The sequence below is a fragment of the Rhamphochromis longiceps genome, linkage group LG16, assembly GCF_057381845.1.
Source record: "Rhamphochromis longiceps isolate RC_006_pf linkage group LG16, R_longiceps_female_GT1.1, whole genome shotgun sequence".
NCBI lineage: Eukaryota > Metazoa > Chordata > Actinopteri > Cichliformes > Cichlidae > Rhamphochromis > Rhamphochromis longiceps.
Genome location: NC_140572.1, coordinates 22968689 through 22983260, shown reverse-complemented (window position 1 = coordinate 22983260; position 14572 = coordinate 22968689). Strand labels below are relative to the sequence as shown.

The 14572-nt window shown below is 39.0% G+C and overlaps 1 long non-coding RNA gene across 1 annotated transcript in view; it reads right to left on the bottom strand.

Moving 5' to 3' along the window:
• Positions 1-512: 512 nt before the first annotated feature.
• Positions 513-14572, bottom strand: part of LOC146651121 (uncharacterized) — a 47946-nt gene continuing 33886 nt past the window's right edge. The window contains exon 3 of the long non-coding RNA XR_014908016.1: positions 513-587. This is a non-coding gene — a long non-coding RNA (uncharacterized LOC146651121). The remainder of the gene's footprint in view (positions 588-14572) is intronic.

Below are 14572 nucleotides of genomic sequence, written 5' to 3'. Positions count from 1 at the left end.
TAAAGGGCATTTAAATGTTTCTCGGTGTAGAGTAATGGGGAGAAACATAGCATTTAAAATGCAGTTTGTAGGAAAATATCCTTGCACAGCAAATGACCGACATAACATGTTCACTTTGCTCTCTGCAAATTCCCTTTATAGACACATATATGGTAATGGATCCCGTGGGAATACTAAAATGTGGTAATACAGCAGTCACCAAGAAGCTACTAGCCCTGCTGAAAAGCAGGTAAACATTCAGATGTGTGCTCATCCACTTTGGAAAAAAATTAAAATGACAGATAAATAGCAAACTGATGTAAAATGATGGCAGGTATTTATAGTGCATATGCCAAACTGAATATTCCTCTGCGAGGGAGGGGTGGATTATCTTTCATTTTTAATTGACTGTCAGTGCTGTGCATCTTTGAATTCATTGTATCAAAGATGGATAGGTACTTTCACTGCCTATCATGAAGTTAATTCCATTCTGAGATGAATTGGAGTGATAACGCTGAAGAAAGGTGACTTACTCGAAATCAGCTTCCCTTTTTCATAATACGCTGCTTTTATTCTTGTGGTTTTACAGGATGTGCTCTGAAAATCATCTGAAATTAAAACAGAGATAATCTGTGTATTAACAAGACGAATACAGAAATGTCTGCCTTTTAAATGCACTCTCAAAACTAGCTCATTGTACTCTGAGTGTCATTAAACAAATTAAGTGCTTCAGCATTGGCACAGGTCGCAGAATCATGCTTAATATACACATGCATTTCCATAGACTCATCAACTACAAAATAAGGACACTGCAGCTCCACAGTGTTGAGAGGACTGCTTTGTGTTAACATAGCGAGAAAGATATTGATTAAAGTATGATAAGAAAAAGCTCCAGTCCCAGGGCAGAGTCTCCACAGTTATGATTAAATAGGGTGCACAGAGATAGGACCTATATCTCACACACAAGCCAACCTTGTGCATCTATATACAGCATATGAGCTAATCCTAAAAATAGCTGTTTTCACATTAAAGAAAATAGCGTCTATTATAGCACCTTACTTTGGGTTCAACTTTGGGTCGTAACTTGTCTGTGGAATAAGACAACAACTGAAATGATGAAATCCAAACCCTTGAAAAGGTTTCTAAAAAGTTAGTATACTAACATACTACTCTGACATTTAAAATAACTGTTAATAAACTAGTGTTGTGTTACAGATTGTGAGCATCTGCATAATCATTAGCAACAGAGAGAAGAATTTCCAGGCATATTAAAGACTGCAGCAAAAGCATCACTCTGCTGTTCGGTTTCTGAAATGACCTCAATTCACAAAAATGTTTATGTTACCAAACTTTTCATTTAGTAGAGCTTGTATATGATCATTTATCTCAGACTGACATCTAATATTATATTACATATTTTGGAATGATATTTTCAGAGACCTATAAATGCCATCAGTACGATCTTCCTAAACGTTTGCATACATGCATATTTGTTGTGCTGAAATGGTTGAGGCTCAGCTTCATAATCAAAATATAATTATGTTCTACTATTATGTACAACACACCAATATACATCTAACACTGGTGTATAAAATCTTAAATTGAAGCAAAGAGTTTTAATAAATAAATATGAAAGTTTGGTTATTGTGATCTGATCAAGCCAACAAAGGTTGTGTCACCGCCTAAGAATAAACTCTTATAAGCTACTGCATGAGAACTGATACTGTATGTAAAACTCACACCAGTATGGTCCATCAAGTATCATCATACTGAATCTCCTGCAAAATCTTTTGCAGAGGATTAAAATATATTAAAATGTACCTGTAATTTGCACAACCTAATGACAGCAGGTGTGCTAAAAGAAACCGTTTGAAGTAAAAATGAAAAATAGCAACTAGAAACTCATGCTACCTGAAATACTTTGTTCAATCCTGGCAGGTTTGGGCTTTATATAGTGATGTGTATACTTTGCTACACAAGCCCTGATCTGTCATGCTGCTCAGTCCCTTTTATATTCTTCCCTGTTTTGGTGGGGATTACAGGAAAAACGGGGAAGAATTTAAGTGCTTTACTATGGATTTGGTCAACACTTTACATAATATCTCGAATCTGCAACCTGAATACAGCAAACAGTCTTCAACTACCAATGAGCAATGGAGAGAACAAGGTATAGTTTCCAGATTTCCTTTGTAATAACATAAAGCCTTGTTGTTATTTTGTGTAAAACATATTACTTATATCACTATAACATGAAAAAATGCATCCTAACTGCATTCCCTGGATTTAGCTACACAGCTGAAATAACTGTGAAAAATGTCCCCTTGGTCTGACTTTTATTCCTCACCTTATTCCCAATGTCATTCATTTGCCACTGAAGGTAACAAGCCTTTTCCACTCGGTGCTCTGTAACGGCAGACCTTTAATAGCCATTTCCCGGTGTGGCGAGGGGAGAGAGGGGGAACATGTTTATTTGTGTGTCTGCACATGCTTCTCCAGCGATTCTCTCTGCTCCACTCACCCAGCTGCTGGCTGGAGGAGTGATTCATGGGCCTGACAGATGCCTGGTGCAGCTGGATCTGTCCTTGATCATCCCAAAAGCCTGGACAGCACTGTCATTCACCATTGCCCAAATTATCTCTGTATTGACTGCAGAACCCTCTGTGACAGCACTGTAATGGCTAATTACCCAGGATGCTTTGGGTACTTTTAAACCCCAGAGTGTTCTCTTGCTGTCTTGCCATGCTGCTGCTAGCTTATCCTGTCGTTGTGAGGGCCACTGTTTTCTCTAACCCCACCTGAGCACCACAGCCCGAGGATCCCAATGCAAAATGCCAAGAGAAACGAAGAAATAATATCCTCTTTTCCCTAATATATGATATCAAAGTAACAGCAGTGTCAGTGAGAGACACGCACGCAGAGTTTCACAGAGGGAACAGAACATACAGTACTGTTTATGGTTTGTCTATTTCTCTATCCTTCTCTGCATGTCAGGGGAATTGCATTGTGAAACACACACAGTTAATTATCAAAATCTGTCTCAAGATGTTAGAAAAATTGCCTAGCTCTTCCTCAGCATGTAAATACCGAAAAAGATAAACATGAATAATTGCCAGAAGTTTTCATTACCAAGAAGTCGGCATACTAATCTACAATTCTAAACCCGCAATGTTACTTCAGACTTTGACTTGCACTTCAGGAGGAAGCTGACAGAGAGAAGTGAAAGGAAATGAACGGAGAGACAGAAAGAGAGAAGGAGAAGGTGAGGGAATAGAGGGTACAAAATCCCATCCTGACTGTTAGAGAAGATGATGAGGTCCCCTGAGAATGGACAGAGTAGAGAGGGAGCAGCTTTTCCTCACAAAGATTCTAGTAATTTGCCACATCCTGTCCGCACACCAGGCATGGAAGCCACTCTGTCCTTAATTACCAGGATAACAAACCCATCCCCTCCCTGCTCCTCATTGTCCTGTTCTCCTCACAGTACCCCCACTCCTTGGGCAACGCCATCACTTCCCAGGCTTCCTACGCTCTTCCTTCCAATCAGTATAAATGAATGGCATTTGCTGCTGTTTGCCATGAGTGGATGGATGGACACCAAATAAAGTGACAAAAGCTGAAGGAACGACTGTCTGAGTTAGCAGCTCTGTGCTTGACTGGCAGACATTATAGTCACAGAAAGGCCTCACCGGGATAAAGGAGCAGTTTACAGGTAAATCATCCTAATAAACTGTCAATAATACTAAATCATTCCTTACATCATCACAGCAATATTTTTGCAACACTAAATCTATGCTCTCTTGCTTCAAGTGTCCAGAAATTATATTTAATAAACATTCAAATCTTTACTGTATGACACTGCAAACAGCGCAGCTTGTAAGGACATCACCGTCAGGAAACGACCAGCACATAGAGGCCGTGGCCTCTCCGTCTAGCCGTCGTCTGTCACCTCCAAGATGGCGCCGTGTCTGCTTCGGCTTTATTTGCACTGGCATTTTGCATACGTATGCGTTGCTGCATGAATCCTGCACTGTAAAAAAAAATCGTGATATAAAAGTATTTTACTGTCTATTTCACAGTTTTGTACTCTTCTTCTAGAATATCATTAAATTCACATATATAGACAGTGATTTTACATTTCAAATGTAAATTAACGTAAAATCACTGTAAATGTAATACAACATAATTTTCATGTTTTTTAAATGTATCTGTCTGTACATATGCTTATTTAGATTGTTAAAATACATTCACAAATGCATCATAATTTCACAAATATTTGTCCGTTATTTGAAAGATTGAACTTGAACTATTATTGTTATTCAGGGCAATCGTGGCTCAAGAGTTGGCAGTTCGCCTTGTAATCAGAAGGTTGCCGGTTTGAGCCCCGGCTTGGACACTCTCGGTCGTTGTGTCCTTGGGCAAGACACTTCACCTACCACCTACTGGTGACGGCCAAAGGGGAATTATAACATGGAATTGTAAAGCGCTTTGAGGGTCTCATAAAGCGCTATATGAATGCAATCCATTATTATTTAAGTTAACTGTGTATTTCTGTACATTTAAGTATTATTATTCATATTGCTGCATTCATTGACCTTTTTAATAGGTAATTTCATTGTTTAATCACATTAAATTGTTCCTAATTTAATGTTTAAAAGCACTTGAAAAAGGCAAAATCCCATGTAAGATTAGGGCAACAAACTGCATTGTCATTACTGAAAATAACCGTATTTTCATGGGAAAGTTGTTTTCTGTTATTTTCTGGTATTATTTTGTTGCCCCAGCTGCCGGAATATTACTGTTTGTTTAGGTTTTTTTTTTTACGGTGTGACTATGCAGCATCAAAACAAAGGGGGAGAACCAGGCGTGACACTACAGTCCTGCCTTGCTACATACAGATACATTCAGCTCAGAGGGAATGACAAGGCTGTATTAGTGCAGTGTTTGTACGCCTTTTCAGTGAACAGGCAGTGGGAGGGTCTGATATTCCTAGGGGTGAAGGGGTTAGAGGGGTGTGTGTGTCTGTGTTACCAGTCACCTGCTGCTAAATCCTATTAGCAAGGCCTGGGGGTTAAACCAACCATCACCATTAAAGGCCTGTCAGGGGAAAGCCCACAAATAATAGGGCTGATCGCTACAACTGACAAATAATTAGGTGCTTTGATAGAGGATAATCAATTAGAGATAATAGGAACAGGCTTGACATTCTGAGATGTACCAGAAAGAGGGAAATAGTAAGAAAGACAGCAAAAAAATGTTGATGAGAAATTAGATTTAAGGTTTTTATTAAAGACAATAAACCTTATTTTTAAAGAAGTACAGATCGAAATCTAAGAAAGAGTATTACATGGTCAATCAGTCAGCAATTATTTTCTAGACTAATTATTAATTTGATGTGTTCTTGAAAACAATAATAAATGGTCTGTAGCAGTATCCCGAAGCCCAAGGCACACTCATGTAACTGCCATGTTTGAACAGTCCCAGATATTAAATTTAGTGACCCATTAGACTGAGAAAAGAAGCAAATCCTCACAAACGAAAAGCTGCTGACATTTTTTACTTTGAAAGTTACTTACTGATTATCATAATAGTAGCAGATAATTTTTCTGTCACTTGGATAATCAACTAATTGTCACATTACTCACTCTAAAATGCTATTTTACTTAATTTTTTGCAAGATAATGATGTAAGCACCATAATACATACACCAAATCTTTACTACTGTTTGTGCCCAATGATCCGAAAAATAAACCCATTCCTTTCTTAACCTCTAGCTCTTCAAATATGTACATTCTAGATGCTAACAGGGGAAAATGGGCTGAGGTAAGATTTGGTTCAGCTAAAACCCAACTGGCTAAAATGTAGCTTTGCTTCTATCTTTCAGAAACTGCAACAGATTCTTGTACTTAGTTAAATAACACAGCTGTATTCAGACTGCATTTCTTTGAGCACAGAGCGAACGGTCTTCTTCACCAAGGACAACAGAGCGTGTGGTTCTAGGTCTCACCGCCTGTAGGTGAGGAGTACAAGTCAATATCCTAAAGCTGATATAGTTCAAGGATTAAAGCATCTGCCTAAATATTTCCATATGTTTGCTAACATAAGGGAAAAGGAGGTGAGAAAAAAACTGGCAAAGGTAGTGTTAAATGAGATGAGAAGTGACAGTTTACATTTCCAGCCACAATTAACACGTTGATGGCGTTTTTCGCCGGGCCCCTCACAGTGATAATGCCTGTTGTCAAATCTGTTTAGCACGCCAAATCTCCTGGAGCCTTCAGCTAGGCAGCAAGCTTTTGACAGATTGAAGGTTCAGAGATAGGCTATCATGACAGATGGAAGCTGGCATCGATGTTCAGCTCTCGCCAATCACAGGGGACCTGCCCCCCTTATTCTGCGGGGCGCAGCTCCGCAACCTTCCCCCCTCTGATGGGAGCAGGGGATGGCATTGTTAAGCAGTGCATCTGTGAGACTCAGTCTCCTCTGATGGAAGCATAAGGCAAAGAGCTCTCAAGCAAAAGACGGCCACTGCTGTAAGCGCATTTCAGATATGATGGGAGGCTAGCTCCAGGGAATTGTGGAAAAGAAAAACTTTGAAACATTTTGAGGAGCAGAAGAGGACCCAGGAGAGAAAAGAGCGACTGCAGCAAGCCTCAGCTATTCAGTAATGCCATCATTAAATTTGATTATTACCTAAATGCTGGCAAATGCTCTGCAGTCACACCACAGTGGAGTTTGACAGAAACATTTACTTGATCACTCTTTATATCTGATTAGTAGAATGACATTTTTCTCATGACCAACAGAATCACACCTGTTAAATACTCAATACTGAGAAGGGAAATCAATTTAGATAGCCTTGGCTTGTGTATAAAGTCCTCCTTAGAACTCATACTACAGTATGATTACCCTTAATGAGATCCATCTGAAACAGTGGCACAGGAGAAACTCATTAAACTGAGCTTGTTCTAATCAGACAGGCTTATATGGATTTTGCAGACATCAGAAATTGTTCTGAAAAAGAAAAATACACCAGGGCCTCTGAAACAGAAGAGGGGATCTGATAATTAAGTATCTGCCATGCGCTGATGATATCACGAGTGTTAATGATCACTATAATGACAGTTCACGCAGCACCCAGTTGATTTACAATACACCTACTGCGAGGCACCACTGCGACAGCCACTGCAGCAAACAGACTCAAGTGAAAACAGTTTAGTATAGATTAAAATGACATAAGTTAGATCTAATAGGCGCTCTTAGGGAAAAGAATTAAATGCTTACTTGCACTAAAAAAATGTCCATAGGTAGACAAGTTTGAGATGCAGCGTTGTTGGTTTACTTGCTGGCAGGCAGCCCTCTAAGTTGTTTGGTCTCTCCCTCCCTGTTTAGGCGAACACATTGTTGATTCAGACCCATCATGTTGAGGCTTGAGGTCACCCTGTCTCAGGCTTGGCTAGTTAGCAGCAGCCCACCTGATGGCCCAGAGGAAATCACAGCAGCCGCACTCACAGGAGAGGGCCTGACAGCCAGGCCCCGCACCAGAGAGAGGGGTCCAGCTAAGGGGGTGGAGAGAGGTGGGTCAGTATGGGGGGAGGGAGAAAAAACAAGGAGAGGGTTCTGAAAAGGGGGGAGGTTGGGGGCTTCAAAGGCAGGGAGGGATGAGACATAGCTAAAGAGGGCGCAATAGTGATGGTCACGGCTGTATTAAGGCTGCTAAACGTACAGCATGAAAGAAAGGAAACAGGAGTTGATAAAGTGAGTGAGGCTACCTTACTGGGTGGTACACCGTAGAAGAAAAACAGAGCTGAGAAGAGAAGAAGACAGCTCTTGGGTTACGTTGTATGAGAAGAAGAGGAAGGTCCAGTCTGTGTAAGAGAGTGATGGGGATCCTCATTCACAAAGATGGATGGCTCAAATTTGGGGGGGAGGGGGAGGGATTTCTTTCCAGCATTATATATGGATCTATACAGGGAGTTGGTCAAATGGTCTAGTTGTCTAGTTTTTCCAACATCTAACAGCAGTTTCTGTTCAAGCAGAAGCAAAACTGCACTGTGTAAATGAAGTGAGGCATCAGTGTAAGCTATCCTGGGGCAGTGATGCTGCTCTTGCAGAGAAAACGTTGGCTGTAAAATGCTGTGATGAACAGCAGACATTTCCAGTTCACAAGACTCCCAGTCTCTCCTGAGAGTCTGCTTCATCCCTATTATAGCCAATAATAGCCCATTGTAGTCAAATGCTCTTTCTCTTCACTGTGACTGAATGAGGACACATTATTTACCGAGAGGAGACAACGCTAATACACGGCTGCAGAAAACTGCTGACAGGAAGAGGGCAAAAATCATAGGTTTTCCCTCCTAGAGGACGTTGCACTTCTTTTATATTTATAGTTATGTTTAATAGCATCCCACAGTCTGTCAATACACCTCCAGACAACCTCCACAGTCGCTTTCTCATTGCCGGTTCAACTACAAGGTGTTGGATCTGAGGAGATCAATACTTTTTTTCCCTCCATTTCTACAATAGGAGTGCATTGACACTGATGAGGTCAATCAGTGACATATGAAAGTAAAGACATGTCTTCAAGGTGGTAAAACCTACATACCTTTTACGACCAGGTTAAAAAAAGAAAAGACAGGATTTTAAAGGTTAAAGATACAAAATACTTAGAAGGCCTATAATTTCAAATTCAATGATATACATATAGGAACATAACTTAAATGTGTGATTGCAGTTTGCACACATAATGAGCAGGGACAAATTAAAATGTAAAAAAAAAGAGAACTAATTAAATGAGTCCTTTAATACTCATTAAAAGATCATCTTAATTGATAAAACTCCTTTTTTGTCTGGAGCATGCCAGCAGGGCAATAACTGCAAAATGCAGATCAAATCTTCACTGTATTCATCACTCACTTTCTTTAGGTTTCCGTTTTGTGCTTATGTCTAAAGGCATCTGAGACAAATGCCTCACCATAAAGTCATACACCATTAATGCAGTCAGTGGTGCTGCAGCCTCAGAATCTTATTATCTTAGTTGGTTCAGCCTCATTAGCTGTTCTATGCATATTAATGGGTGGGAAATGGAAAACTATACCCCATTTAAGAACAAAACATGCTCAAAGTACTGGCTGCTTCTAGGTTATAGGACATAACTCACTCTGCAAATTGCTATCATCGGGCTCCTGGCAGAACCCTGCTGTTTTCTTTACCCAAAAGCCCCTTGTTCCCTCGCAGAGACAGAGTTTCATTAACCTGCACTGCATTCAGATGCCATTATGGCTCTAATTATGGCGCATGCTCTTATGAAGAACTGCCTGGGTTCTTGGAGACTTTTATGTCCAGCTGTCCTGTCACCAAGGCCAGGGTCATCTCCACTGCTGCCGAAGATACAGACAGAGACGATGTGCTAATCTCTGATGCATTGAAGCTGGCTTTGTAGACTTATGCAGGCTTATCTATCATGGTCACGACTGCATTAGACATAAGACCTTAAGTTTGTAGGCACTGAAGCACAAAGAAGAGCAAATTAAATTCTTCTCATCTACCTCCTCAGCTGTGTCCAGATTGCATCAGTCAAAAAAAAGAGGATCTCTTGAGGATAAAACTGGCACCTAGCAGTTCAGGGGTAAGTCTTTGTCTTATGTTTGCTCCCCATAATAAAAAGAAATTCTTGTTATATATTTTATCTATCTCAATTTAATTATTAGCAAAGCAACCAAACTGCAGCTTTTTGTCATTCTAGACTCAGCACATCTGCCAACACACCAATGGAGACCTTAGCTTGGGAAACAAATAAAACCTCTGTCCAGTGTCTCATTATCCATGAAACTATCTTCTTGGCTTCCTCAGTCTAATCAAAGAGAAAGGAAACACAGGAACAAGCTGAAAAATTCCAACATGAGGGAGCCTGAAATAGTTCCCTCAGCATTGAGCATTGCTCACTCACAGCAGATAGCAAAGGTAAGGAGATCCTTTGGCAGGTGCTTTGGGCTGTCAGAGCTGTAGATGAGCTCTGCTGCTGGATAACATCTTGCCAAATGCTCGAAGCTTGTCAGTTAACAGTCTGCCAGAAAAAAAAGGTGGACAGTTACTAACCTCTCAAAGAAAAGACAAAGGCCGAAGGTAAGTTTTGAACAATAAAAAGAAAGTTTAGACTTTCTTGAGAAAAATAATTAGCAGTATTTTACACTGATTAAATTCAAGATAAAATGGTTTGATGGTTTTAAAAGAAAAGATCCAAGGAGAGTTTTTAAAAGTTTTTCATCAATGTTTTTAACAATCTACAAGACATATGGAAGTTACAACCTTGTTTTGAAACACATTAAGACACTTTATAAAACATGATTGGCATATCTAACTGAAAATTTTATGAAGACAAAGTATAAAACATTGAAAAATATATGGTTATTTTGGATGTGACATCAAAAACTGATAAGAGTAGGTCTACATTCATCACCTATAATTTTAAAAGCATCCATAAGCATTCAAGAACTAACTCGATCGGCTGAAAGGATTTCAGCTGCTCAACATTTCAAGGCCTTATTGTGTTCGTCATTTTAATTCTAAGTATTTAAAAATAGTTGACATATCTGAACTGCTGGAAGGACAGTGGAGCAACCAGACTCTTTTATTATTGAGCCATGCTGATGTTAAGAGTGCAGAATGTGGTCTCGATTTGCTTAGCTGAACTAGCATCATCTGGAAAGGCACCAGAGTTGCTCCAAAACATGTAAATATCATTTGGCATTAAAGTTACCTTCACAGATTTATAAATTACTCATACCGTGTGCACTAACACTCCCCTACATTATCACGCATGCTGGATTTTGAACTGTGTGCTGATAGCAAGCCGGAAGGTCCCTCTCCTATTTTCAATTTTTGATTCGTCAGACCACAGGACAATTTGCACACCTCAGTCGATCTAAAATGAGCTCATATCCAGAGAAGGCATTTTTGGATCTTGTTTTAAAGTATATCTACAAAGTTTTAAAGTATATCTACAGAGGCGATGACAAGCTTTGTTTGCATTTACGCATTGCATAAATCGCTCAATCAAGACATGCTACATTTATTTTATTTCAAACAATGTTAGTATAAAAGGGTTCTCTGGAGACCTGTTAGTAACATAAGCCATAAGCCAATGATGCAGTTTGACAATCAAACACAAAGAAAATAAGCCCTAACACGTCAGTGATATGGAATTTAACAAGGAACATGAAGTCATACTTTTGCAAGTGCTGCTGTTCTTGATGAGAACCTATCGTGACCCAAAATGTATGCCACTTAATCACTATGATTTCATGACTAAAATAATGAATCTGACTTATTGATCTGTTTGTATCGAGCCTCATGGAGAAACTGATCTCAAGTGCTTGAGTGTTATATTTCGAGATTAACTGATAGATCTCTCCAGTAGCTCCAGCTTCTTAACTTCAATGATACTCTATTTAAGAGTGTCACTTTAAGAGCAAGGTTTTGTAAGAGGATATCTTTCTGTGGATTTGCATGACTAATAGACAATCAATCTGAATTAATGTGACTTTATGATTGAAAACACAGTTGAAGTCTATGCATTTGCAAAGTGCATCGCTAATTCCAATAAGCCCTTTTCCTATCTAAATAATTTTGCTTTAATTATAACAATGAGCCACAGTTAGATAAATAAATAACTTCACTGTCCTCCCTGGAATTGTGCTGATGCGGAGGCCTGCCTAGGCATTATAAACCTAATTAGCAGAAGATTACTATGCAGTGTGCAAGGCTGTGGTCCAGAAAGACATCATTAGGTCTTCTGATGGGGATATGCCTTCAGCACATTGATTGTTTTTCGCTCCAAGAACAATGCAGATTGCAGACTTTATAATTGGGCTTTCAGGTCACTTGTGACTTCACTTCTACTATGTGTGGCTGATGATCTCGATTCAAACAAAAGAAGCTGATAACAAAAACACATTCCCACCAAGCTCATGGAATTAGTAGAATGTCCATGGATTGTAAGGCACACCATAAAACTCAAAGAACAGCATAACTATTCAACAGAAACAGATGAAGTCAGATATTCTTAGCACAATGACACTGGTGCTGCTTGACTTAATTCAATCTTGAATGAAAAAAAAATGCATTTTTCAATCTATACCAATAATACTCAATATAAATATATTTTTATGTATTACCACTAGTTACCACATGATAGAATGTAAAGGTAACTTAGAGAAAAAAGGTGAATGTGAGCTGATCGTGTCAGCAGACCGAGAGGTCACTGGAGACAAAGAGATGATGTCCAAATCACTACCTCTCATTTAGTAAAGAGGGTGACTAAAGTTGACTAAAGAATTGTTGTACTCTCCAGCCCCCCTACTATTCAAAATTGAATAAGCGGAAGAGAATGGATGGATGGCGAATTGTTGAGATGTTTGTTTAAAAAGTTAATCCTCTGGAGGAATCCCGAGGTGTTTTGAGCTCACTAGTGGTCTAGGTCTGACCCAGATATTAAAACTCTTGCCGTTCCCAACTACCAAGAGCTTATGATTGGGTAGAATATAGACTGAGTGGCAAATGAAGAGATATGCTTCTAATCTAAGCTCTCTTTTTTAAACTCAGCTGTCAGCTGCAATGTGTAAATCACTGCCAATACTTCACTGCTGTCAAAGTTCATTTTACTTTTACTTCACAGGACCATGTGGTACTTGAAAACCTTCACTGCAACTGAGTCCCAGCTCAATGGAGGAAATTCACTATATTCTAAGAGACTATTATAGCTTCAAAACTGGTGTGGGTGATTTCAGTATGAAGTAAGCAAAACAAAATCTCCAAAAAATTGTTAAAGTCATTGAAATGGAAACCATATACTCTATGAATCCCAGAAGACAAAGCAAGGCAAGCAGAGGGATATATACTCAAATATGCAGTAAATAACTAAATAAATACATAGATAGTTGTTGAAAATTAAGTTTACCAAAATCCTTCCACAAGTATGTCTCAAAACTTAGCAGCAATCTTTGTACCACTTCTAGGCAGTTATTTTGACACCCCTATCTAAATGAATGGCAGCAAAACATAACTTTAATTACTGTAACATAAAGGTACATGCATAGAAACATTAGCCAAAATCCTTACAACATTTGCCCCAAATTTAAATCTAGAAAGCTGTTCCTCCACCAGATTGTGATTATGCTATACATGCCCTAATGTACTGAACACCATGATCAACAGTGAACAAATTTCATAGGACATCAATTTATGAATAAAGAAATACAGAGAATATATAATAGATAATATATGAATAAAAAACAATAAAATAAAATGACACCAAAATTACTAAATACAAGTATGAAAATACCATGCAATCATAAATTTTTTGCAGTCTTTTCCAAGACTTCCTGTTCAATCTAATAGTCAATTTTTAAAAAGCTAACATCATTAGCCAGAATCACTCTTGTTCTCCACATAGACTATTTACTTACAAGCAACCAATGCTTGCTCATTGATTGCTTAATAGAATTCAGATTACAAGTAGAGTACAAACACTAGTACTCCAAATACACAATACTAAGTACATTCAAATGCAGTTTGACTGTAGTTTATTAAGGACATTTTGTTGTACACCAATCAGGCATAATATTATGACTTTATAATACTATTGTAAAGTTATAATACACTTTATAACACTATTATAATCAGGCATAATATTATGACCACTGACTGGTAAAGTGAGTAACACTGATATATTGTTTTTAATCATGGCACCTGTTAGTGGTTGGGCTATATCATGGATCAAGTGACCATTTTGTCCTCAAAGCTGTTGGGAGTAGGAAAAATGGGCAAGTGTAAGGATTTAAGCGAGTCTGATAAAACCCAGATTGTGATGGCTAGAGTGGAGACTGGACAATGTGGTTCGATCCAAGAAACGAGCTACTGTAGCTCAAATTGTCTAAAAAGTTCATGCTGGCTCGCAGTTTGTTGTGTATGGAGCTGTATGGGTGCAGACTAGTAAGGGTGTCCATGCTGACCCTGTCAACTGCCAAAAGTGCCAACAATGGGCATCTGAGCATCAGAACTGGACCACAGAGCAATAGAAGAAGGTGGCCTGTCTGATGAATCACATTTTCTTTTACATCACATGGATGGCTGGGTGTGTCGCTTACCTGAGGAACACCTGGTACCAGGATGAACTATGGAAAATTGGCAACCTGGGGGAGGCAGTGTGATACTTTGAGCACTGTTTTTCTGGGAAACCTTGGATCCTGCCATCCACATTGATGTTACTTTGATATGTATCACCTACCCAAGCATTCTTACAGACCATGTATGGTTTAAGGCATTAGGGAAACATTTTTTTTCCTGATGGCTGTGGCCTCTTTCAGCAGGATAATGTGCCCTGGTACAAAGCAAAATGGTTCAGAAATTGCTTGAGGAGCACAACAATGTTTGAGGTGTGACTTGGTTTCCCAATTTCCCAGGCCTTTATCCAATTTATATCTGTAAGACGTGCGCAACAAATAACTCTATCTATGGAGGCCCAACCTCGCAACTTAAAAGACCAACAAAAGCCATTGATAAGAAAAATTAGATGTTAGCAAAAGGAAATTCTTTTGCT